The sequence below is a fragment of the Sus scrofa genome, chromosome 1 (genome assembly GCF_054392235.1).
Source record: "Sus scrofa isolate SSC_HxYL_T2T_F1_AM1 chromosome 1, Sscrofa_HxYL_maternal_Yorkshire_Landrace_v2.0, whole genome shotgun sequence".
Lineage (NCBI taxonomy): Eukaryota > Metazoa > Chordata > Mammalia > Artiodactyla > Suidae > Sus > Sus scrofa.
In genome coordinates this window covers 212321452-212349197 of record NC_139383.1, presented here as the reverse complement: position 1 = coordinate 212349197, position 27746 = coordinate 212321452, and the positions used below count along the sequence as shown (strand labels likewise).

The window sequence follows — 27746 nt, the reverse complement described above, 5'->3', positions numbered from 1 at the left end:
CCCTCTCTCCCTCTCTCCCTCTCTCCCTCTCTCCCTCTCTTTTTTTATGGCCGCACATGCAGCATATGGAAGTTCCTGGACCAGGGATCAAATCTGAGCCAAAGCTGTGACCTACCCCACAGCTGTGGCAATGCTGGATGCTTAACACACTGCGCCACAGCGGGAACTCCAAGACTGTGTATCTCTTAATGGAGGGTTTTCAACATTCTAGAAAGATATGTGAAATGAGGAATCTTGTTGCTATCACCTTTGGAAAATACCATTCGCTACAGTCCACAAAACATCACACCCTTTCACGTGTAAAATACATTCACCACTCCTCAAGACCTTCCAAAGTCTCTTTTTATTATGGCATCTGCCAAAAATCCAAGTTCAGAGTTTCACCATCTCTGTCAGATCCAGCTGTGGATAGAGCTTCTGGGCACTGCTCCTTGAGTGCCCTTCTTCTCAGTGTGAAGCCCTGGAATCTAAATAGAGAGGTTATTTATTCCTTTAGTCCCAACATACAATGGTGAGGCAGGCAGAAGATAACACAAGAGAGAGTCCCACTCAAAATGAGAACAGACAGCCCATAGCAGTCACTGGCCTGTTGTAACTCTGAATCTTTTGGGCCAAGTGGTGTCAATTTTCAGCTTAGAGCTCAGCCCTAACTCTCTGGGAGTTACTCTTTGTGGCTGATTTTTCTCCTTTCTGGTTTCTTGGCTCTGCCTTTTAAGTTATCCTTCCTTTTCCACAAGAAGTGGTTTATGTTTTTAATTGCATAGACTTCTCAGCCCACGTCCTTTCTGGAAAAGAAGGGAAGGCCTCTTTCTTTTGTATGCTATTACTTTCGGTCTAAACTGGTATAATTGGTTTAAACATTTAGTGGGTTTGCTATATATCCATTTATAATGAATGCCGTTAGATAACTGTCTCCCCCACAAATCTCTTTACACATACCCTTTTTCACTTGGAGCTACCTATGAGTCTGCAATGAGACAGCAGCTTGGTTTTTCAGAGAGCCCTGTTGCTTAATGGAGAGAATCTGTGAGGCTCTCCCTCAGACCCTCAGAAGGCCTTTTGTTTCTTTGAAAGAGTCTCTGAGATATCATTAGATCTTCCTTTGGGGGAGAGGTCTTTTTAGGGCTGCATCCACAGCACATGGAAGTTCCCATGTGAGGGGTCAATCAGAGCTGCAGCTGACAGCCTACACCACAGCCATAGCAATGCCATGTCCTTAACCCACTGAGTGGGGCCAGGGATTGAACCTGAGTCCTCATGGATACTAGTCAGATTACTGCTGAGACACAACAGGAAATCCCCACCTAGATCTCTCTGAAGTCTTAAAGGATTTTACATTCTCATACTCAGTATGACCTGATAAATAGAGCTTGTTTTTTATAGCACTATTTTATTTTATAGCTTATTTTTTATAGCACTCCACGCACAATCCAAAATTTCTGTCTGCATTACTATAGTTTTGAAAAAAAGGGAGTTTCCATCGTGGCTCAGTGGAAACTAATCCTACTAGTATTCATGGGGATGCAAGTTTGATCCCTGGCCTTGCTCAATGGGTTGGTGATCTGGTATAGGTCGCAGATGTAGCTTGGATCCCCCATGGCTGTGGCTATGGTGCAGACCAGCAGCTGCAGCTCCAACTCGACGCCTGGGAACTTCTGTGTGCCATGGATGTGGCCCTAAATAGCAAAAAAAAAAAAAAAAAAAAAATTCTATTCACCCTGAATAATAATTATTTTATCTCACACAGTCTGTGAGTCAGGGATGTGTATAGGGCACAGCAGGAATGGCATATCTCTGTTTCACAATCTCTAGGGCCTCAGGAGCACACCCCACTAGATGACTTCTGGGGGACAATGTCTGGAGACATTTTGGTTCTTACAACCAGTGGTAAGGGCTGCTACTGTCATCTCATGGACAGAGAGAGATCCTACAGTGCACACAGGACAGTGCCTCACAGCAAGGAATTATCTGCCACCAAATGTCTGTGGTGCTAAGGTCAGTAAGCCCTAAGCTAACCTTGGAAGTCATAGAACTTTATAGCCAACAAATTCTTACAAGCCACTCGCATGCTGTATGGTGAGGACATTCAAGATGGCTGTTCTCTTGCTCCTTGCACCATCCTTGTCTCACCTCTATCCTATTCACATGCATTGGCTTGCAACCCCCGGCCCCAGCAGGTGATTGTTCTAATCCTTAAGCTATAATGGCTCCTCCTGCTGATTCATTAAAGGGAAACATCTGCCTTCATGGTGGTTGTTAACAGGAGCAGTTGTGAGTAATGTGCCCCAGCTGCTGGCTTCCCAGCTAACTGGTGGGCCTACCTGACGTCACTTCCCCTATAAATGGTCTCCTCCCCCCAGTAGCAAAGATGGCTGTCCTGTACCACCTGCCAGTTGCTGCTCACCATGGGGTGTTGTTTCCAGGACCTTTGCTTCTGACGTGTAAGATCCCCTGTCCAATCAACCACTGATGTCTCTGCCACTCTCTCCAGGCTTTTTCTTAGGTCTTAAAATTGGGCAGCTGTAAGCCTTGCAGGCCCATGGGATGCAGCCCAACAGTAGCAAGCCAGTCAAGAGGTTGAGGAAACTCCCCTGAGTGCTGAGGTGCCGGAAAACGGAGTTTGGGATAGGGGTGAAGGAATCCTGAGATGGTCGTCCACTGGCATGTGGGGCCCGGTGGAGGCTGTCTGCCATGAGGGATGTCTTCCCGTACCTAATTATAGACAGGCAGTAGCCACTGATGCTAATAGCCTGTTAAACTCAGAGACTCTTTTCAGTTTGAAAGTAGCAGCCCTGTGCTCCTGGTTGATCTGACTACACAGGGATGGCTGATGAATGCAGATAAATGGCAAGGACCTGGCTTTCCTATCAAATACTTGGGTGCTCTCCAGTCAAATAATACCCCCATCCTACTACCCTAAACAATTAACAGACTTTAGGGGCATTAACTCAGGACAGGTTTGTGAACTTGGTATGGCCAGTTACCTGAAAGAGTATCCCTGGGGCCTGTGGCAATGGCAAAATGGTAAGAGTACCCTTAAGCTTCTGGTCCCAGCTATGGAAGGGGGGCAGAGCGATGAAACAGCGTGACAGAACAGCAGATCTATGCAGCCTAACTGGTGGAAGACATCACAAAAGGCCTACATGAGTGATAGAAAAAATGCAAAACCCCACGACTATTCAGGGTCTAGAACAGCTGTGTACAATCAACAGGACTCCCATTGTTACCAGGCTTCTTCCAGCTCTTGGGCAGCAATACCACAGAAGTGAATATGTCTTCCACAGGACTCTTAGGCAAGTGAAGCTTTTTATTATAAGAGATAGCTTGTGCACAAGGGAGAAGGTGGAGGGGGAAAGGAGCCAGCTCCCTGAGTAGAAGGGGCAAGTTAATTTTATAACAAAGGACAGGACTGGTTTCATGATCACTGATAATTTCTGAAATCCTCATTATTTGATCGATAGCAATAGACTCCATGGTGCCTCTAAGGATTAGGGAGTGCTTCTGCTAAGGGAAAGAAATTACATGAGAGTCTTTGGCAAGAAAGCACAAAAACAGAGAAGGTTAAAATTTATAGTTGAGCTTCAGGTCTGTGTCAAGAAGTTATACTCCTTACTGTGACAGAAATTAGGTTACACTAATTTCTGAGAACCTCTTTGCCCACAACTTATCCCATAACTCAGGACCTCAGGACCTTTGCTCTGTAGCCTGTAAGCCCTGTTTGTCCAGAACCGTCTCTCATCTTTTTTTAGAAAGGCCATACTGTTGTCTAACTGCCTCAACTGGGACATCGATAGTGACCAAGGAATCTACTTTACTGGCCATAAAGTTCAGGAACAGGCCAGTAAAAATTATGAACTCTGGAATTTCCACCTGCCCTCCAAGCCTGATGCTGCCAGGCTCACTGAAAGGCTCCAGTATTTGGCACCTGCTCTGGGGACTGAGGGTGGACAGGAGGGTGGGTACTGCAGGCTAGGACAAAAAGCACAGGCAGGGGTGGTATCATCTCAGAATGCCAGTACCACGTTTATTTTGCTTAATGGCCATGACCTCCCTGCAATGTTCTCCTAGAAGATTCACCCCTTAGCCTGAGGGGAGGAAATCTGGTCCTGGACTGGGTAACTGGGGCACAATGGTGCATCGCTGCAAAATGAATCTGCTGACTAGATGTGCAGCAAGATGCCATGGGGAAATAACTTGACACTGTGACCATGTGGGGACAACCAAAGACTTGCTTTCTTCTGTCCCACATGCCAAGGACCTGGCTTAGTCTAGATCCTTTTTAGCTACTGTTGTTTGTATTGCATTTGTGCTATTTAGTTGTACTGCACGTGTTCCTACCTTGCGCAGGGATATCTCAGAAGAGGGACAGACCAAGAGGGAAAGGGTCCTGCAGGGTAGGTAGGGGTGGGGTGTGTGGTTAAGGTCACCCAAGCTGGCTGTTCTCTTGCTCTTTGTAACCCCTGGCCCTGCTTCACCTCTACCCTACTCACAGGAACCTGCTTGCCCCCTGACCCAGCAGGTGATTGTTTTCCTCCTTAGGCCAGAATGGCTCCACTCACAGTTGCATTAAAGGGAAATATCTGTCCTGGGGCTGGCCCTTAACCTGAGGGGTTTGAGGGACCTGCCTCTGCTCTGTAACTGGTGAGCCAATGTGACATCTATCTATTCACTCCTTCTCCCTCAAGTAACAGAGCGCTGCCATGTCCTGCATGCCGTCCACTGGGTGGCGCTCCTGGACCTTTTGCTTAAGGTGCCCTGTTCAATAAGGTGCTGGTATCTCTCTCTCCTCTCTCTCTCTCTCCTCTCTCTCTCTCTCTCTCTCTCTCTCTCTCTCTCTCTCTCTCTCCCCCTCTCCCTCCCCCTCCCCCTCCCCCTCCCTTTCCCCCTCCCCCTCTCTCCCTCTCCCCCAGGCAGGGCAGCTTTGGAGACCTGCGGGAAGCAGCCCAACCCAATCTTCCCATATTTAAAGAGAGTTGAGGCAGATTCAACTTGATGAGAAATGGCAATGTTTTCAAGGTTCATAGGGGATGGGAGAGCCTTGTGATCATCTTTGGAAGATAAAGCTTGTCAGTCTCCCCCTGCTTCTCTTGCTCTTTGGTTGTAAGTGGTTTATTTTTTTACTCTTAGAGGCCAAGCCTGGTATTCCCTTGTGGCGCAGAGAGTTAAGAATCCTGCATTGCCTCTATAGCACATCTGTTTCCTGCACACCCTAGCCCAGGAAATGTCTCATGCCATGAGTGCAGCCAAAAAGTAACCAAGCCAAGCCCATCTTATCTGTTCTTCTCATCTGCCAAAAAGTCTTCAAAAATCAGTGCTTTTGATGATCTTATTTCTAGGGATTTAGGGAGTTTCAGCTGTGGCACAATGGGCTCCGTGGTGTCATGGGAGCTCTGGTATGCAGGTTTGATCCTCTATCCAGCACAGTGAGTTAAGGATCCAGCATGGCCACAGCTGCAGCTTTGGTCCCAATGGGACTGGAATCCTGGGCTGGGAACTCCAAATGTTATGGGGTCGGGGGAGAGATGGGTGTGGGAGAACAAAAAAAAAAAAAGAAAGAAAAACAAATCATGGGATTTGGGTATGAGTGTTGTGTACATTGCTGGCCTTTTTTCACATTTATATATTATAGTTGATTTAGAATGTGCTATTTTCTGATGTACAGAAAAATGACCCAGTCATACATATAAATACATTCACTTTTTTTTCTTTTTTGTCTTTTAAGGGCCACACCTGTGGCATATGGAGGTTCCCAAGCTACAGTCTAATTGGAGCTGCAGCTGCCAGCCTACACAACAGCCATGCCAGATCCAAGCCATGTCTGCAACCTACACCACAGCTCACGGCAACGCCAGATCCTTAACCCACTGAGCAAAACCAGGGATCAAACCCGCAACCTCATGCATGGTTCCTAGTCGGATTTGTTTCCACTGCGCTGTGACAGGAACTCCCATTCACTTTTTATAATATCTTCCATCCTGGTTTATTCCATGTGACCGGATATACTTTGTTTTGCTCTACAGTAGGACCTCATTGCTTATCCATTCTAAATGTAATTGCTTTCATCCAATAAACCCAAACTCCCAGTTCATCCTGTTCAGCCCCCTTCCTCCTCCCCCTTGGCAACCACAAGAATGTTATCTCTGTGAATTTGTTTGGTAGATAGGTCCATTGTGCCATATTTTAGGTTCCACATATAAGTGATAATTATCTGATATTGTTCTCTTTCTGACTTCGTTTAGTATAATAATCTCGTTGCTGCCAATGGCATTGTTTTCATTCTTTTTATGGCAGAGTAGTATTCTATTGCATATATGTACCACTTCATCTTAACCCATTTATCTGTTGATGGACATTAAGTTGTTTCCAAGTCCTGGCTATTGTGAAATAGTGCTGCTATGAACACACAGGTGCATGTATCTTTTCGAATTAGTTTTGTTCAAATGTATGCCCAGGAGTGGGATTGCTGGGTCATATGGTAGTTCTGTATTTAGTTTTCTGAGGAACCTCCATACTGCTTTCCGTAGTGGTCATACCAATTTACATTCCCACCAACAGCGTAGGATGTTCTCTCTCCACATCCTCTCTAGAATTTATTTGTAGATTTATCAATGATGGCCATTCTGATTGGTGTGAGGTGGTACTTCATTGTACTTCTGATTTGCATTTATCTAATAATCAGAGATGCTAAAGATCTTATCAAGATGCCTACTGTCATCTGATTGTGTTTTTTGGAGAACGGTCTACTTAGGTCTTCTGCCCATTTTTTTTATTGTTTTTTTTTTGTTGTTGTTGACTTGTATGAGTTGTTTGTATATTTTGGAGATTAAGCCATTTGGGGTTGCATTGTTTGCAATTATTTTCTCCCATTCTGTGGGTTTTTTCATTTTTCATGGTATCATGTCTTATGTTTAAGTCTTTAAACATAACAATGGCTTAAGTCTTTAAGCCATTTTGAGTATGGTGTGAGGATGTGTTCTAGGTTCATTAATTTACATGCAGCTGTCTGGTTTTGCCAGCACCACTTCCTGAAGAGACTTCTTCCCATTTTACATTCTTGCCATATTTGTCTAAGATTAATTCACCACAGGCGTCTGGGTTTATTTCTGGGCTCTCTATTCTGTTCTTTTGTTTCATATATGTCTGTCTTTGTACGATTACCACACTGTCTTGATTACTGTAGCTTTGTAATACTGTCTGAACTCTGGGAGAATTATGCTTCCTGCTCCTCCCCCTCCCCCAGGATTGCTTAGGCAGTTCTGGGTCTGTTATGGTTCCATATAAATTGTTTATTTGTTCTAGTTCTTTGAAAAATGTCATGGGTAGAGTTCTGGCTATGGTGCAACAGGATGAGTGGCATCTCTGCAGCACTGGGACATAGGTTCACTTCCAGCCCAGTAGGTTAAGGTTCTAGCACTGCAGTAGCTGTGATGTAGGTAGCAACTGTGGTTAAATCTGATCCCTGGCCCAGAAACTCCATATGCTGTTGGGCAGCTAATAAAAAGAAAAAAAAGAAAAAGGAAAATAATAGGTAATTTGATGGGATTGCATTAAATCTGTATATTGCTTTGGGTCTCAATAACATTATTAACAATATTGTAATATTAATTCTTACTACCCGGGCACATGGGACAACTTTCCATTCTTTGAAAATGCTTTAATTTCCTTAAGGTTTCAGTTTTCAGCATAAAAGTCTTTCACCTCCTTGTTCAGGTTTATTTGTAAGTATTTTATTCGGGGTGATATTTTAAAAGGTATTGTTTTTTAATGTTCCTTTTCTAAAATTTCATTGTTAATATACAGAAATGCATCCAATTTATGAATGTTAATCTTGTATCCTGCTACTTGCTGAATTCATTGATCAGATAGTTTTTGTGTAGAGTCCTTAAGAGTTATCTATATGTAGTACCATGTCATCTGAATATATTGACAATTTTCTCTCTTCTCTTCCAATTTTCATATATATTTTTTCTCTCTTTTTTTTTGGTCTGATTGCCAAAACCAAAGATGCTACCCAAAAAGAAAATTATAGGCAAATATCTTTGATGAATATAGATGCAAAAATTCTCAAAATTGCTAGCTAGCCATTCTTAATTTCTTCAGTATTTTCATTACCTCCTTTTTGAAATTGGTCTTAGACTGCATAGGTCTGTTTGTTTGCTACTTCAAAGAATTCTCCCATTCTTTTAACTGGAAATGCCTCCTGTTCTTCATTTTCTTATATATTTCTTACTTTGTTCGTTTAGGGAAAACAATTATCTACTGTATTCTTGGAGGGCTATTTATATGCAGAAGCGTCCCTGGGTGGTTTGTGAAGGTTAACTATTTTTTTTTTGGCACAAGGGTTGCTTTTAGTTTGGATGTTTTCTCTTTCTTCAGTGTGTGCAGGCCATTATCTCCTGGATAGGATGTGTACAGGTGTATGGCCTGCAGGTGCTTCCAGGGAGAGGACAGGCAGTACCTGCAGGCAGCACTGGTCACTGGGTCCTTGGCAATGGGGGTCACCCATGGGATGGTGGGTACAATAGGCTGCTCCTGGTTGCAGGGCCCTTGGCAATGGTAGTGACCCTCAGAGAGGTGGGAGCAGTGCCTCGAGGACTTGGTGGTGGCTATGATAGGGAATGTGCATTCCCAGGGAAGTATAAGTACTGGGTGGTGCTCTGTTGCAGAGCCCTCTGAGATGGGGAAACCTGGGGTGACTGGGCCAGCAGGCAGTGCTTAGTGGGAGAACCTTCAGTATTGGCAGATTATGCATACCTCTTGCGTCCAAAATGGCTATGGTGGTTTGTACTTGCCCCTGTAGCCTGCACAACAGACACCCGGCCACCTGAAGCCAAAGATATGGAGAGAATGAAGTTACTGCAGTGGTTCTGCCCCTCCCCCTCCTCTCCCACTCCCCAGCATTGGTGCCTTGCTTCTCTGTGGGGCCCAGGCCCTCCTCCCCAAAGCCCTGGGTGTGTGGTGCACCACTCACTAGCTTCTTCAGGCTGTTTCCATATAGTCAAACCTAGTCCTTTCCCCAGAACTGACCTCTGTTGCCCAAGCCTCAGCATCTAGGCCCTGCCCTAGTGTCTCAGGCTGTATTGGGCAAGGTGCTGGCACTGATCAACTATGTAGCCCTCCTCCAGTGTTTTTTCTCTGAGGCTTCGAGGCTCCTCTTCTGTCCCATCTGATCTCCCCATCAGTTATCACTCCCAGGTGGTGGGTTCCTGTCCTCCTTCACACTCCATCTCAGGAATGCCAGTCCCATCCCAATTTCATTTTCTCTTCTCGCCCTTTTTTACTTTTGTTCTATCCAGTCATGCAGAGGATTTCTTGCTTTTTTGGAAGTCTGAGGCCTTCTGCCAGTGTTCAGCAGATGTTCTCTGAAAATCATTCTTTATGTAGGTGATTGTTTTGTTTGTTTTTGATGTGTTTGTGAGAAAAGACGAGCTCCACATCCTACTCCTCTGCCATCTTGATCGAGCCTCCCCCACTGTGCTGATTTTTACATAGGTTTACACAGGTCTGTTAGGAACATAATCTTGTGTTTACCAATGCAAGGGGACGAAGGAGAAGGATGTTCCTGTTTTTCCTGCAAAATATAATGCAAGGATAAATCAAGAAGGCAGTGTAGGAAAAGCCACTCTTGCATCTGGTTGGTGCTCTGTTATATCAAAGTGACCATGTGGCTCAGATCTGCCTAGATGATGATGAGAGATGGATCAGAAAAATACTCATCTATGAGAGAACAGTAATTCTCAGCATTCTCTTTGGTATTAATAAAAGCAGTTTTTAAGGTTAAATGCCCAACATGGGTATGATAATGGAACTGTTGGGACTGTGGCATAAGTAAGGTTTGTGGTGTCTGGTCATACCTAGCAGATGGACAGAAGCTGCCATTAAAGGTGAACTGGAGTATTGTTGAGATTTTTGTGATCCTGCTCTTAAGAAAGCCAGAAGTGGATGGTGAAACAATAAAGGATGCTAGAGGAAAAGGAGTCACTCTTTGTGTGTGGAAATAGAAGCTAGGAGTAGCAGGTTGCACATTTTTCTTGTGTGACCACCATCTGCAGTAACCTCAAAAACAGCATCGCTCAGGTTAAATTCTCAAACGGCACGTTTCTCCAAATGGAAAGGTCTTTGTCCAGCAACATCAGTGAAATGATATCTAGCATCAGGGAAGTGAGATTATGCATAAAAGAACAATCAGTTTTAGTGATTTTTTTTTTTTTCAAATAGAACATCCAGCTACCAACTTGTTTGTAGATGAAGATTGGTTAGTAGCAGTGATGTGATGCCTCTAGGGAGAGAGGTAGAAAAGGTGGTCTTGGATGTAACCAAACTTCATACTCCCAGGGTGGATGACCCATAAGCTAGAAAAGAGTTACACTGCAGAGGTCTCTCTCACTAACTTCTCAGCCTCATCTTGGTCTCCCCACCCTGAGAGTTCTGCACCAAGTAGTTGAGCCCACAGAGCATTTAGCTTTGAAGGTCAGTGCTTCATTTTGTGGGTCCCAAAGGATTGGAGAAACAGACTTCCCTTTTAAAAGGGCACAAAAAATCTGCAATGGGGCTCAGCTGAGCCTGCACCAGACATACCTGCTGGTCTTAGAGGGTCTCCGAGAGAGTAGGTGGTGGCTGCAACTAACCCTGGCAACATAAGACAGTGGTGGCAGCCATACTTTGGATCTCCTTCTATTGCATGGTCACTAAGGCAGGCGGATACTATGGTGAGATCCTCTAACTCATTAGTGCCATGACCTGGCACCATCAGCTCATGGGTGCCAGCACCAGGACACTTGAAGCCAAGCAACTAATTGGTTAGGAGTGCCATCTCACCAATTGGCATACAGGGCATGCAAGGACTTCCTGATCTCCACCCCCACCCACACTATCTTTAGAAATGGCTCTACCCATCAGAGGGCCACCATCTATCTCCACCCATCATTGGGCTGATATCAGACTCAAAAACAACCCTAGTCTACCTGCAGCTGGCACACCCTTCCCTGGGACAAGTTGGCCCCAAGCCATGCCCACTAGCAGGCAAAAACAAGCTTGTGGAAAACTTGGACCCTGTACCCAACTGTCAGGAACCACCCACTAGTCATATGACACCAGCTCTGGGATCCCTGGGCCCTGCACCCAGACTCTAGGACCTGCCTCTGGCTGCCAGTAGTCCAACACTAACCCCAGGACCTAGCTTCATCCACCAGCAGGCAGGCAACAGCCCCCGAGTCTTCTGGACCTTGATTCCACCTACCAGTGAGCCAGAACTTGCCCTGTTGCCCCCCTGAAATTCTGCAGTCAGCTGCCTTGACAAAGACCCACTAACCAGCAGGTGGCAGCCTCTGCACTAGGCAGGGCCTGGCAACCAATCACACTGGGAGCTACCCAAACCTACCAGACATAGTCAACCTAATACAATGGAAGGACCTACACAACCATCATAGGAGGAATGCCTATAGCACGTAGCAGGGAAGATGAGAGGCAAGTGCACTACTAGGAGGCATAGGATGTTTCCTACAGAAGGCCACCTCTCCAAGGTCATTGACACAGAGAAAATGAGGTTACTGAGGAACATGTTCCAGATGAAGAAGAATGAAGTGGAGACAGACATCTATCAGAGAAAGAGTTGAGGGTAATGATGATCAAAGAACTTGGGAGAAGAATGGATGCACGGAGAGAGAATTAGAAGTTTTTAACAAAAATTATAAAATGTATAGAATGGAAGAATACAATAACTGAAATGAAAAATACACTTGAGGGAGCAGACAGTAAACTAAAATGATACAGAGGACTGGATCGGTGACCTGAAGACAGTACTGTAAACCACTGCAGCGGAACAGAAAAATGAAAATAAGTGAAGACAGTTAAGAGAGACTTCTGGGACAACCATAAGCACATTAACACTCACATTACAGGGGTCTCAGAATGAGAAGAGAAAGAGAAAGAAAATGTTCCTAACCTGGGAAAGGAAAAAGTTACTCAAGTCCAGGAAGCACACAGTCCCACAGAGGATTAACTCCAAAAGGAACATACCAAGACACATTGTAATTAAAATGAGGAAAAATAAAGAGGATTAAAAACAGCAAGAGAAAAGCAACAACATCCAAAGGAATTCTGTGAGACTCTCAGCTGGTTTTCTGGGCAGAAATCTATAGGCCAGAAGGGAAGTGACATGATTATTTAAAAATTGTAGGGGAGGATCAAGACGGCAGAGGAGTGAGACATGGGCGCACACCTTCTCCCAGAAACACATCAAAAAAACCCAAAACAATCTACATGTAGAATGATTTGCACAGAACATGTACTGAATGCTGGCAGAAGACCTTAAACCTCCAAAAAGGGGAAGAAACCCTCCACATAACTGGGTAGAACAAAAGGGGAAAAAAAAAAGAAAAGGAATCAGGATGGGACTAGCACTCCTGACAGGAGCTGTTAAAGAGGAAAGGAACCCACAACCTGGGAAGCTACCTACCTCATAGGGAGATCAGCTGTGACAGAAGGACTTCAAAGTTGAAGAGAAATGCATAGCAGCTGGACTGAGGAGGGCAGAGCAGAGTGAGAGCCGTACAGATGATCTGTACCACTGCCCCCAACACCACAACATGAGATACTCAGGCAGGGGCTAAGTGCTGAGACTTAACGCTCCGGAGGTCAGTTCCAGGGAGGGGACCAGGGTGGGCTATGAGGAGACAGCCTGAGGGGATAGGGAATGGTGCGCCATAGGCTGGGGGGCTGAGTGCCACATCCAAGGGAACCTGGGGAGGAGGTCTGGGCCTGCAGGAGAAGCAAGGCAACATTGTTAGCAAGGGCAAGAGGGGGAAGAATATTTTTCCCTGCACAGGCAAGGGCTCTCAGAGGATGGGGCACCTCTGGAACAGGCTACAGGTGGCAAGGAGAGACCTGCATGGGCTATGGGCAACAGGGAGCCTCTTGTGCAGGCCATGGGTGGCCAGGTACCTCTGGTGTGGGCTGAAGGTTGCGGGGGGGCTAACGTGGCACCCCCTGTGTGGTCTATAGGTGGCAGGGGCAAACCACAGCAGTCATCTCAGAAACCAGAGGTGGGTGTGGCATGCCACCACTAGGGTCTATAAACAGGCACCACCAGCTGCTCAGGCACCTCATAGGTCAGCAAAGAAGAGTGCAGTGCAACAGAGCACACCCTGTTGTTGCTCTCACTCCCTTGGGAATGCACCCATAGTGCTGCTGCCATTGCCAAATACTAAAGGCACCACCTACACCTACCTGATCACTGTTACTCCCCAGGGCCCTGCAACTAGGAGCAGCCTGTGCCACACTCCTGCAGGTCCTTGCCACTGTCAAGGGCCCAGCAACCAAGCACTAGCTACTAGCCCTGCCCATTGCCTCCATCTCCATGGAAGCATGCACAACACCCTAAAAATAAAAAGTAAACTGGCACAAAATACCCAGGGGTGCTCACACACATAAACAGCCCTCCAAGACTACAGTAGTTGTCTTCCCTAAACTCACAGAATAAGAAAAATATAAGCAAAATGAAGAAACTCAGGAACCACTCCCAGTTAAAAGAATAGAATTCACCTGAAGGAGGAAAAAATGAATAAACCTCTGCATTCTTACAGACACTGGGTTCAAAAAGGAGACAGTGAAAATACTGAAGGAATTAAGGGCAAATATGAAGGAATTAAGAGTGGATATGAACAGTAATGCAGATCACTTTAGAAAGGAACTAGAAAATATAAGGAGGAGTCAAGAAAAATTAGAAAATTCATTTGGAGAGACACAAGCTGAGTTAAAGGTACTGAAGAGTAGAATGAATAATTCAGAGGAACGAATTACTGACTTAGAAGGTAGAATAATGTAAATCACCCAATCAGGGCAGCAGACAGAAAACCCAATGAAAAAATGTGAAAGCAACACAGGAGGATCTAGGGGATAATATAAAGCAGGCCAATCTACACATAATAGGGATTCTAGAAGGAGAAGAAAAAGGGGATTGAAAATACATTTGAAGAGATTAAGTCTGAAAACTTTTCAAATCTAAAGGAAATATCAAGATACAGGAAGTACAGAGGGCTCCAAACAAGTTGAACCCAAACAGGCCCACACCAACACCACATATTACAATAAAAATGATAGAAGTTAAATAGGATTCTAAAGGCAGCAAGGGAAAAACAAAGAGTTATTATAAGAGAACCCCCATAAGGCTATCAGCTGATTTCTCTACAAAAGCACTACAGTCCAGAAGAGGTGGCAAGATATATTCAAAGTTCTAAAAGGGAAAAATTTGCAGCCTAGAATACTCTACACAGCAAGAATATCATTTAAAATAGGATATATAATTTCTCCAACAAACAAAAACTAAAAGAGGACAGCAGTACTAAACCCATGCTAAAAGAAATACTGAAAGGGCTACTCTAAATAAAAAAGGAGTAAGAAGAAATAGGATGGAGGAAGTCACAATTGGAAAGCAATCACTTAAGCCAGTATACAGATGTAAATGGAAAAAAAACAAACCTATTGTAAAACCAATGATAAACAGAAGGAACAACCAAAGAACATCAAAATCATAAAATGTGGGGAAGGAAAATAACAAAATAAAGATTTTTTTTTTTTTTTTTTTTTTTAGAATGTATTTGAGCTTATATGACTATCAGGCTAAAGCAAGCAGATGTAGGAAGGGGTTAACATACTTGAAAAACAGGACAATCAGAAATCAAAAGCAAACATTACATTCACAAAAAATAAAAAGAGGAAACAAGCTTAAAATAAAAGGAATTACCCAATGAAAAAAAAAAAGAAAGAAATGAAGGAGAAACAGAATCAACTGGAAAACAAGGTGTAAAATGGCAATAAATTACGTATTTATAAAAAATTAGCTTAAATGTCAATGGACTGCTCCAATCAAAAGACAGAGTGGTAGCCTGGATAAAAAAGCAAGAGCCTACAATATGATGTCTACAAGAGATTCACCTTATGGCAAAGGACACGTATAAATAGAAAATGAGACGGAAAAAGATATTTCATGTGAATGGAAAATACAGGAAAGCAGGAGTTGCAATACTCATATCAGACAAGACAGACTTTAAAATGAAGGCCATAAAGAAAGACAAAGAAGGATATTATTTAATGATAAAAAGATCCATTCAAGAAGAGGATATTACACTCATCAATAAATATGCCCCTAACATAGGAACACCCATATACATACAACAAATACTACCTGACATAAAAGGAGAAATTGATGGGAATACAATAATAGTAGATTTAACACCATACTCGTATCAATGGACAGATCCTCTAGACAGAAAATCAATAAGGAAACAGAGATCCTAAGGGACACAATAGAAAAGTTAGACTTAATTTACATTTTCAAGACATTACATCAAAAAAAAAAAATCCAAATATATATCCTTTTCAAGTGCACATGGAACAGTCTCAAGGATTGACCACATACTGGGGCACAAAACTAACCTCAAGAAATTTAAGAGTACAGAAAATATTTCATGTATCTTTTCTGACCACAATCACATGAAACTAGAAATCAACCACAGGAAAAGAAATGAGAAAAAACTGACCACATGGAGACTAAACAAGATGCTACTAAAAAACCAGTGGGTCAACAAGGAAATCAAAATGGAAATTAAAAATACCTTGAGACAAATGATCATGAAAATACAACCATTCAAAATCTATGGAGCACCACAAAAGCAGTGCTTAGAGGTAAGTTCTTGCAATACAGGCCTTCCTCAGAAAAGAAGAAAACTCTCAAATTGACAACCTAATCCATCACCTAAAAGAATTAGAAAAAGAAAAACAAACAAAACCTAAAGTCAGCAGGAGGAAGGAAATCATAAAGATCAGAGAGGAAATCAATAAAATAGAGATTCAAAAATCAACAGAAAAAAATAAAACCAAGAGCTGGTTCTTTGAAAGGGTAAACAAAATTGACAAACCTCTGGCCAGACTTAACAAGAGGAGAGATAGAACTCAAAATAAGAAGAGAAAAAGGTAAAATCTTAGCAGATACTGAAGAAATACAAAAAACATAAAAGAATACCATGAACAATTATATGCCAACAAATTTGACCACCTAGAAGAAATGGACAACTTTCTAGAGACTTTTATAGCCTGCCAAAACTGAATCAAGAACAAATAGATCCACTGAACAGACCTATCACTAGAAATGAAGTTAAATATTTAATAAAAAACACTCTCTACCAACAAAAGAGAGATGGCTTCACAGGCGAATTCTACCAAACATACAAAGAACTTAAACCCATCCTTCTTAAACTTTTCCAAAAAACTGAAGAAGATGGAACACTTCCAAAGAACTACCATCACCCTAAGACCAAAACCAGAAAGATACTACCAAAAAAAATTACAGGCCAATATTTTTGATGAATATAGATGCAAAAATTCTCAAAATTTCACCCAACCAAATCTAACAGCATATAAAAAAGATTATACACCATGACCAAGTGGGATTCATCCCAAGTTCAAGGATGGCTCAACATATGCAAACCAATCGATGTCCGACACCAATTAACAAAACGTCAAAAACCATACAATCATCTCAATAGATGCAGAAAAAGCATTTGACAAAGTCCAACATCCATTCATGATAAAAACTCTTACCAAAGTGGGTATAGAGGGAGCATACTTTAACATAATAAAAGCCATTTATGACAAACCCACAGCCAATATAATCCTCAAAGGAGAAAAGCTGAAAGCCTTCCAACTAAAATCTAGAACAAGACAAGGATGACCACTCTCACCACATTTGCTCAACATGGTATTGAAAGTCCTAGCCACAGCAATCAGACAAATAAAAAAAAATAAATGTTATCTAATTTGGAAGAGAAAAGGTAAAATTGTCACTCTGTGCACACAACACAATACTATATACAGAAATCCCTAAGGACTCTACCGAAAAACTACTCGAACTGATCAACGAATTCAGCAAAGTAGCAGGTTATAAGATTAACATTCAGAAGTTGGTTGCATTTCTGATACCAACAATGAAATATTAGAAAAGGAATATAAAAATATAATACATTTAAAAAATCTCACATCAAAAATTAAATACTTAGGAATAAACCTGACTAAAGAGGTGAAATAGTTATATGTTGAGAACTATAAATATTAATCAAGGAAAGTAAAGATGATTCAAGAAAATGAAAAGATATTCCATGATCCTGGATTAGAAGAATTAACATCCTTCAAATGACCATACTACCCAAAGCAATCTACAGATTCAATGCAATCCTTATCAAATTATCCACAACATTTTTCATAGAACTAGAACAAACAATCCAAAAATCTATACGGAACCATAAAAGATCCAGAATTGCCAAAGCAATCCTGAGGAATAAAAACCAAGCAGGAGGCATAATTCTCCCAGACTTCAGGCAATATTACAAAGCCACAGTCATCAAGACAGTGTGGTACTGGCACCAAAACAGACATACAGACCAATGGAACAGAACAGAGAACCCAGAAATAAAGCCAGACACCTATGGTCAATTAATCTTTGACAAAGGAGGAAGCATATAAAATGGGAAAAAGACAGTCTTTTCAGCAAGTGGTTCTGGGAAAACTGGATGGCTGCACAGAAATCAATGAAACTGGAACACACTCTCACACCATGCACAAACATAAACTCAAAATGGCTTAAAGACTTAAGATACCATCAGACTCCTATAAGAGAACATAGGCAAAACATTCTCTGACATCATCATACAAACGTTTTCTTAGGTAGGTCTCCCAAGGCAAGAGAAATAAAAAAAAAATAAACCAATGGGACTTAATCAAACTTAAAAGCTTTTGTATAGCAAAGAAAACTGTAACAAAAAAACAAAAAGACAACCTACTGAATGGGAGAAAATAGTTTCAAAAGATGCAAATGACAAGGTCTTAATCTCTAAAATACACAAACAATTTATATAACTCATAAGCAAAAAAACTAGTAACCCAATTGAAAATTGTGCAGAAGACCTGAATAGACATTTCTCTAAAGAAGATATACAGATGGGAAACAGGCACATGAAAAAATGCTCAATATCAGTAATTATTAGAGAAATGCAAATCAAAACTACAGTGAGGTACCACTTCACACCAGTCAGAATGGCCATCATTATAATTCAACAAATAACAAATGTTGGAGAGGTGTGGAGAAAAGGGAACTCTCTTAAACTGTTGGTGGGAATATAAATTGGTACAACACTATGGAAAGCAGTATGGAGGTACCTCAGAAAACTAAGTATAAAACTACCATAAGACCCAGCAATCCCACTCCTGGGCATATATCCAGACGAAACTTTCATTGAAAAAGATACATGCACCCCTATGTTCCTTGCAGCACTATTCACAGTAGCCAAGACATGGAAACAACCTAAATGTCCATCGACAGATGAATGGATTAAGAAGATATGGTATATATACACAATGGAATACTACTCAGCCATAAAAAAGAACAAAATAATGCTCAATCAACAGATGAATGGATTAAGAAGATATGGTATATATACACAATGGAATACTACTCAGCCATAAAAAAGAACAAAATAATGCCATCTGCAGCTACATGAACGGAACAGAGACTCTAATACTAAGTGAAGTAAGTCAGAAAGACAAATACCATATGATATCACTTTTATCTGGAATCTAATATATGGCACAAATGAACCTATCTACAGAAAAGAAACAGACTCATAAATATTGAAAACAGACTTGTGGTTGCCAAGGGGGAGGGGGAAGGGATGGGAGGGACTGGGAGTTTGGGGTTGGTAGATGCAGACTGTTGCATTTGGAGTGGATGACCAATGAGATCCTGCTGTATAGCAACAGGGAACTATAATCACTTGTGATCGAGCATAATGGAGAATAATATGAAAAAAAGAATACATATATATGTATAACGGGGTCACTTTGCTGTACAGCAGAAATTGACAAAACACTGTAAATCAACAAAAAAAAAAAAAAAAAAAGGAAAAGAGAAAAAAAGAAAGAGCTGGTGCAGGAATTCCTTCTATGGCACAACAGGATTGGAGATTGGCAGCATCTTGGGAGCCCTGGGACACAGGATCGATCCCTGGCCTGGCACAGTGGGTTAAGGTTGCAACTGTGGCTTGGAGCTGATCCCTATCCTGGGAACTCCATATGCCTCAGGGCAGCCAAAAAAGAAAAAAAAAAAAAAAAAAAAAAAAAAAAAGACATTATTACTGTGCTTTTCTGGTGGTGCAGTGGCTTAAGAACCTGGCTTTGTCACTGCAGCAGTTTGGGCTTCTGATGTGATGCTAGTTCGATCTCTGACCTGGAATTTCCAAATGCCATGGGTGTGACAGAATGAACACATTAAAAAATATAATAACAAGAGCTGGTGCTTTGAAAAGATAAACAAAATTGAAAAACCTTTAGCCAGACTCAAAAAAAAAAGGGAATGGGTCTAAATCAATAAAATCAGAAATGAAAAAGACCACAGATATAGAATAGATCCTAAAAAAAAAAAAAAAAAAAAATTGGAGTTCCCATCACGGCGCAGTGGTTAACGAATCCAACTAGGAACCATAAGGTTGCGGGTTCGATCCCTGCCCTTGCTCAGTGCGTTAACGATCTGGCGTTGCCATAAGCTGTGGTATATAGGTTGCAGACGCGGCTAGGATCCCGCGTTGCTGTGGCTCTGGCGTAGGCCGGCGGCTACAGCTCCGATTGGACCCCTAGCCTGGGAACCTCCATATGCCACAGGAGAGGCTCAAAGAAATAGCAAAAAGACAAAAAAAAAAAATCCATGAATCAATGTAATATGTGACACTAACAAATTATAGAATAAAAACCACATAATCGTCTCAACAAATGCAGGAAAAGCTCTTGATAAAATTCAACACCCATTTATGATAAAAACTTACCAGAAAGTGAACATAGAGGGAACCTACCTCAACAAATAAAATCCATATAACAAACCCACAGCTAACATCATACTTAATGGTGAGAAGCTGAAAGCATTTCCTCTAAGATCAGGAACAAGACAAGGATGCCCACTCTTGCCTCTTTTATTCAAATAGCCACGACAATCAGAAAAGAAAAAGAAGTAAAAGGAATTTAAGTTGGAAAAGAAGTGAAACTGTCACTGCTGGCAGGTGACATGATACTATATATAGAAAATCCTAAAGATGTTACCAGAAAACTACTACAGCTCATCAATGAATTTGGCAAAGTTTCAGGATACAAAATTAATACACAGAAATTTCTTGCATTTCTACATACTAATAATGAACTATCAGAAAGAGAAATTAAGGAAACATCTCATTTACCATCAAATCAAAATGAATAGGATACTTGTACTCAGAAACTGTAAGACACTGATGAAAGAAATTGAAGACAATACAAATACATGGAAAAATATACCATGTTCTTGGCCTGGAAGAATTAATATTATTAGGATGATCATACTACCCAAGGCATCTACAATTCAATGCAATCCTTATCTAAATATGAAGGGTATTTTTCAAAGACCTAGAACAAATAATTTTATAATTTGTAAGGAAACATAGCAGACCCTGAATAGCCAAAACAATCTTGAGAAAGAAGAATGGAGCGGGCATAATCATGTTTCCTGAATTTAGACTGTATTACAAAGCCACGGTAATCAAAAAATACAGTATTGGCCCAAAAACAGTCACATAGATCAATAAAACAGGACTGAGAGCCCAGACATAAACCAACAAACTTATGGTCAATTAATCTATGACAAACAAAGCAAGAATATACAATGGAGAAAGACAGTCTAGTCAATAAGTGATACTGGGAAAACTGGACAGCTACATATAAAAGAATGAAATTAGAATATTCTCAGAGTTCCGTAGTGGCTCAAGGGTTAGGATCCAGCATTGTTAATGCTGTGGCTCTGGTCACTGCTACAGCACAGGTTCAATTCCCTGGACTGGGAACTTCCACATGCCATAAGTGTCGCAAACAACAACAGAAAAACAAATAAACATAACTGCCCCCCCAACATTCTCTAACACCACATACAAAAATAAGACTCAAAGTGGATTAAAGACTTAAATGTGGAGTTCCCATTGTGGTGCAGTGGTTAACAAATCTGACAAGGAACCATGGGGTTGCAGGTTCAATCCCTGGCCTTGCTCAGTGGGTTAAGGATCTGGCATTGCCATGAGCTCTGGTGTAGATTGCAGACACAGCTCGGATCTGGTGTGGCTGTGGCGTAGGCCAGTGGCTACAGCTCTGATTAGACCCCTAGCCTGGGAACCTCCATATGCCTAGGGAGCAGCCCTAGAAAAGGCAAAAAGACAGGAAAAAAAAAAAAAAAAAAAAAAAAAAGAATCCCACCGTCTTTAGCTTCAAGACTGAGATAACCAAAATAAAGTCCAATATAAAAAAAAAAAAAAGACTTAAATGTAAGATTGGATACCATAAAATTCCTAGAGGAAAACATAGCCAGAACACTTTTTGGCAAATTGTGGCAATATTTTTGGGGAGAATCTGTGTATTAAATAAAGGCAAAAAAGTGGGGGACCTAATTAAACAAAATATTTTGCACAGCAAAGGAAACCATCAACAAAATGAAAAGATAACCTACTGATTGAGAGAAGATATTTACAAGTGATAATGAACTATAAGGGGTTAATATCCAACATATATAAACAGCAACATCAACATCCAACTCAACATCACAAAAATGAACAACCTGATTAAAAAATAACAAATGCTGGAGAGGGTGTGTAGAAAAGGGAACCCTCCTGTACTGTTGGTGGGAATGTAAATTAGTACAACCACTACGGAAAACAGTACGGAGGTACCTTAGAAAACTATACATAGAACTACCATATGTCCCAGCAATCCCACTGTTGGGCATACATCTGGACAAAACTTTCCATAAAAAGACACATGCACTCGCATGTTCATTGCAGCACTATTCACAGTAGCCAAGACATAGAAACAACCTAAATGTCCATCCACAGATGAATGGATTAAGTGTGGTACACATACACAATTGAATACTACTCAGCCATAAAAAAAGAACAAAATAATGCCATTTGCAGCAATATGGATGGAAATAGAGACTCTTATACTAAGTGAAGTAAGTCAGAGAAAGACAAATTACCATATGATATCACTTATATCTAGAATCTAAAATACGACACAAATGAACCTTTCCACAAAAAAGAAAATCATTGATTGGAGAACAGACTTGTGGCTGCCAAGGGGGAGGAGGAGGGAGTGGGATGGACTCGGAATTTGGGGTTAATAGACACAAACTATTGCCTTTGGAATGGGTAAGCAATGAGATCCTGCTGTATAGCACTGGGAACTATATCTAGTCACTTATGATGGAGCATGATAATGTGAGAAAAAAGAATGTATACATATATGTGTGACTGTATGTACAGTAGAAAACTGACAGAACACTGTAAACCAGCTATAATGGAAAAAATAAAAATCGTTATAAAATAAAATTTTAAAAAAATGGGCAGGAGTTCCCGTCGTGGCGCAGTGGTTAACAAATCCGACCAGGAACCATGAGGTTGTGGGTTCAATTCCCTGCCCTTGCTCAGTGGGTTAACGATCCGGCATTGCTGTGAGCTGTGGTGTAGGTTGCAGACACGGCTTGGATCCCGCATTGCTGTGGCTCTGGTATAGGCCAACAGCTACAGCTCCAACTGGACCCCTAGCCTGGGAACCTCCATATACCATGGGAGCAGCCCTAGAAAAGACAAAAAAATAAAATAAAATAAAAATAAATAAACAAATTACAGCAGATCTTTTTGGATCCACCTCCTAATGAAAGTAAAATAAACAAATGGGGCCTGATTAAACCTAAAAATTTTCACAAAGCAAAGGAACCTGTAAACAAAACGAAAAGATGACCCATAGAATGGGAGAAAATCTTTGCTAACATAGAGACCAACAAGGGATTAATCTCCAAACTACACAAACAACTCATACAGCTCATTATCAAAAAACAAACCCAATCAAAAAATGGGCAGAAGATCTAAATAGACATTTCTCCAAAGAAGACACAGAGATGGCTAAAAAACACATGAAAAGATGTTCAATACTGATAATTTTTAGAGAAAGGCAAATCAAAACTTCAATAAGGTATCACCTCACTTGGATGAGCATGGCCATCATCAAAAAATCTACCAACAATAAATTCTTGAGAGGTGTGGAAAAAAAGAGAACCCCCCTACACTGCTGGTGGGAATGTAAATTAGTAAAACCACCATGAAGAACAGTAATGAAGTTTCTTAAAAAAACAAAATGGAACCACCATATGATCCAGCAATCCCACTCCAGGGCACATATCTGAAAAAGAACATAATTCAAAACTATATATGCACTGCAGCACTATTCACAATAGCCAGGACATGGAAGCAACCTAAATGTCAATTGACAAAGGAATAGATAAAGATGTGGTACATATATAAAATGTAATATTATGCAGCCATAAAAAGAACAAAATAATGCCATTTGCAACAACATCGATGGACCTAGAAAGTACATACTAAGTGAAGACAGAGAAAGCCAAATATTATATGGTATTCCACTTTTATATGGAATCTAATTTTAAAAATGGTACAAATGAACTTATTTATAAAATAGAAACAGACTCACAGGCTTTGAAAACAAACTTATGGTTACCAAAGGGGAAACATGGGTGGGAGAGAGAAATCAGGAGTTTCAGATTATCATATATACATTACTATATATAAAATGGATATATAACCAAAAAGGAGCTGCTATATTAGGACAGGGAACTCTACTCAATATTCTGTAATAACCTATATGGGGAAAAAATTGGAAAAAGAATGCATGTATGTTAGTTCCTACTGTGGTGCAACATGTTAAGGAACTGGCATTACTGCTGCTATCGTGTAGGTCACAGCTGCAGTTCCCTGACCTGGGAACACCCATAGGCTGTGGGTGCAGCCAAAAACGAAAAAAAATAAGGAATGTATATACATATACATGTATAACTGAATCACTTTGCAGTACACCTGAAACTCATATAACATTGTAAATCATCTATATTCCAACAGCTGCTTTGATCCCAAGGCCTGCAAAATTGCCTCAGCAGATCTGATCCCTGGCCTGGGAACTCTCTATGCCACCAAAAAAGAAAAAGAAAATAAAGATTAATATTCTTTTTATTTTTTTGGCTGAACCTGTGGCATGTAAAGTTTCTGGGCCAGGGATCAAACCCACACCACAGCAAGCATATCAAGCCACTGCAGCAACAATGCCGGATCCTTAACCTGCTGTGCCACAAGGGGATTCCTCAAGATGAATATCCTTAATATTAAAAAACTTTTTAAGGAGTTCCAGTCGTGGCTTAGTGGTTAACGAATCTGACTAGGAACCACAAGGTTGTGGGTTCAATCCCTGGCCTTGCTCAGTGGGTTAAGGATCCAGCGTTGCCGTAAGCTGTGGTGTAGGTCGCAGATGCTGTTCGGATCTAGCATTGCTGTGGCTGTGGCACAGGCCAGCAGCTACAGCTCCGAAAGACCCCTAGCCTGAGAACGTCCATATGCCATGGGTGAGGCCCTAGAAAAGACAAAAAAAAACAAAAAAATTCATAAATGTATTTTAAAAATTCATCTTCATTTCAACCGGAAAAAATAAAATCTATGTGAACATGAGACAATCAGTAAATGCCACCTCAGCATGTTATGAACAAGCACCGATAAAGCAGGTGAATAAAGGACAAGAAATATAACATCAGTATGATGTAAAAAACCACAAAATTATGGTGAAAATGCAAAAAAAAGATAGATGTGGAATTCCCTTGAGTTTCAGTGGGTTAAATGACCCAGCATTGTTCCTGCAGTGGCTTGGGTCGCCATTGTGGAGAAGTTTCAGTCCCTGGACTGAAAACTCCCACGTGTCATGAGTGAGGCCAAAAAACAAACCAAAAAACCCACCTAACCCCCAAAAAGTAAAAAGAAAAAAATTCAAAAAAGATAAGACATATTTGACCATTTAATTGAAAGAGTGAAGGTGGTCAAAAGGTAAAAAATAAATCCTGGGGATATAATGCACAGCATGGTGAATATTAGTATTACCATGTATATTTGTAAGTTGCTAAGGAAGTAAGTAATCTTAAAAGTTCTCATTAAAAGAAAAAAATTATGTAGTAATGTGTGATAATGGATGTCTACTAGACTTGGGGTGATCATTTCATAATATACATATATACTGAGTCATTATATTGTACACCTGAAACTATTATGTCAATTATAATTGAATTTTTAAAAAATGAATAGTTCTGCCCTCATAAAAATGACATAAATTAAGGAAAAAAATCTTTGTAGCTAATAAGACATTTAAATAGGAAAAAGTGATTCCCATATGAAAAAGTACACATGCTCAATAAGCAAAAAATTCAGTGTTTTCATTAATTAAGGAAATATAAATCCAAACAATAAGAAATTAGAACTGCTAAAATTCCCCAGTGTAGTGCAGTGGGTTAAGAATCTGGCATTGTCACTGCTATGGCTTTGGGTCTCTGCTGTGGCTGAATAGGTTTGATCTCTGGCGCAGAACTTCTGCATGCTTCAGGTGTGGCCAAGAAAAAAAAGAAAGAAACTAGAACTGCCAAGATTTCCTTTGAAATAGTCACTAAACACATTCTGATGTAAATGCATCTTCATACTCCTCAAAATATTTTTCCAAGAGCCTAAAAAAGCCTACACTATTTGACTCAGATTTTCCTCAGAATTTACCACAAGGTAATAGAGATGGACAAAATTTTATGAAAGAATATTAAATCTTGGTTTACAATTAAAAAATTAGGGGTAGATACTAAATATATACCCATAGAGAAATGAAAAAAATATGAAGGCACATTCATGGATGAAGTATTGTATAGACATTCAACACTTTCAAATAAAAGAATTTGTAAAAATCATTAAGATAAAACTAAAGTAAAAAATTATGATGGCCAATTAGTAACAACTATCATTTTACTAAATTCTGTTTTATGCTAATCACATTCTATAATAGTATCTCCTTATTACTGTGATATAAATATGCTTAACATCCACCACCAATCCCATAGGCAAATGAAGAAATGAAGCTTAGAGAGGTAACTTACCCCAAGGTCTTTCAGTTGTGGAGCTGCAGATAGAACACTGATTTTATTTCTTGATACTATGTTTCTGTAATTTTCAATGAAATTTTCTGTAGGAGCATATTTTATCTTTATAATCAGAAAAAGATAATTTAAATTACAAACCAGAAAAATTGGAACATGATTAAATGTGTTTGCTTTAAAGGTAAACAACAGAAATTCTACACTTTGCAAGTAAGAAAAAAATTGAGTATGGATTTGTCTGGTTTAAAAACAGAATTTCTTTTTCTTAATGCACATGCTTTTGATAATTAGGGAAAAAGCACCTTATATATTCTAATACGTACACATTTTAGAAAACTTAGAGAAAACCATAATGATAGATAGCAGTGTGTGTCTTTGGAAACTGAAGTTATCTCCTTTTATCATCCTGATTTTAGCTTAAGGTTTGGCATATTTGAAAAGTATTTGAGGAGTTCCCATTGTGGCGCAGAGGATATGAATTCGACTAGAAACTATGAGGTTGTGGGTTCAATCCCTGGCCTTGCTCAGTGGGTTAAGGATCTGGCGATGCCATAAGCTGTGGTGTAGGTCACAGACATGGCTTGGATCCTGCATTGCGTGGCTGTGATATAGCCCAGCAGCTGCAGCTCTGATTCAGTCTCCAACCTGGGAACCTCCATCTGCCGTGGGTGCAGCCCACAAAGAAAAAAAAAAAAAAAAAAAAAGTACTTGACAAACGTCTGTACATATGTATAGTATACCTAGTATTAGGTATATATATGCATAGTATACCTAGTATTAACAGAGGTTAACTTTGACATGTGGAATCACTGACATGTGGAATCACTGATAATATACACCTTTTATTCATTTTTATTTTCCTACACTTATGTACAGGAATTATTTTTATACTCAGAAAACCTAACAAAAGTTAATCTTTGAACTCATCAGAAAAAATTAAAACAAGAAATAAAATGTTAACAGGACACTTATGTGTGTGAAGTTTTTACCCTCTTTTAAATACTTTTCCACAGTCTAAATTTCCCTTTAAAAAAAAAATCAGGTTATGAAATAAAGATCTATTTCCAATCCTTTCAGTCACCTAAAGTTTCCATATCTGTACGGAAGGAATTCCAGATTTAATTAGTAGTATAGCAAAGCATCAGTCAGCCGTTTTATGACTACCAGAAGACCTGTCAACGCTGGAATTACAGAGTAAAAGGACGGAGGTGGGATGTATGAGGCTGAACCTAGGGGCTATAGATGGAGCAGTTAATGTACCTGGCTAAATAATATTTATTGGGAGTTCCCTCGTGGCACAGTGGGTTAAGGATCTGGTGTTGTCACTGTAGTGGCTTAGGTCACTACCATGGCATGGGTTGGATCCCTGGCCCAGGAATTTCTACATGCCATAGGCACAGCCAAAAAAAATCAAAACCAACCAATATGTATTTAATTACAAAGCAACAGGGTCAAACATCATAGAAGGCAGAAACCTTTTTTCAATAAAGGAAAAAACTTGTGCAGTGTAGAAGCAGGACAATACCATCTCAGCATGTCAGAATCAGCACCAAAAATTAAATATATCAAACTCTGAACAACAACAAAAAAAAAAAAAAAAAAAGGAAGTTCTTTTGTGGCACAACAGGGTTAAGGATCTGCTGCAACTTCTACATGCAATGGGTGTGGT

The 27746-nt window shown here is 40.5% G+C and overlaps 1 long non-coding RNA gene across 2 annotated transcripts; it reads right to left on the bottom strand.

Moving 5' to 3' along the window:
• Window positions 1-324: 324 nt before the first annotated feature.
• LOC146406985 (uncharacterized) lies at window positions 325-26199 on the bottom strand. 2 transcript variants are annotated; one of them, XR_014820878.1, is made up of 4 exons: window positions 26078-26199; window positions 9028-9571; window positions 8755-8824; window positions 325-467 (listed from the first exon to the last, which is right to left on the bottom strand). It is a non-coding gene; the product is annotated as an uncharacterized LOC146406985 (long non-coding RNA). The 2 variants fall into 2 exon arrangements; XR_014820877.1 differs by lacking the exon at window positions 325-467 and having other exon boundaries at window positions 7951-8824.
• Between the last annotated feature and the right edge of the window lie 1547 nt (window positions 26200-27746).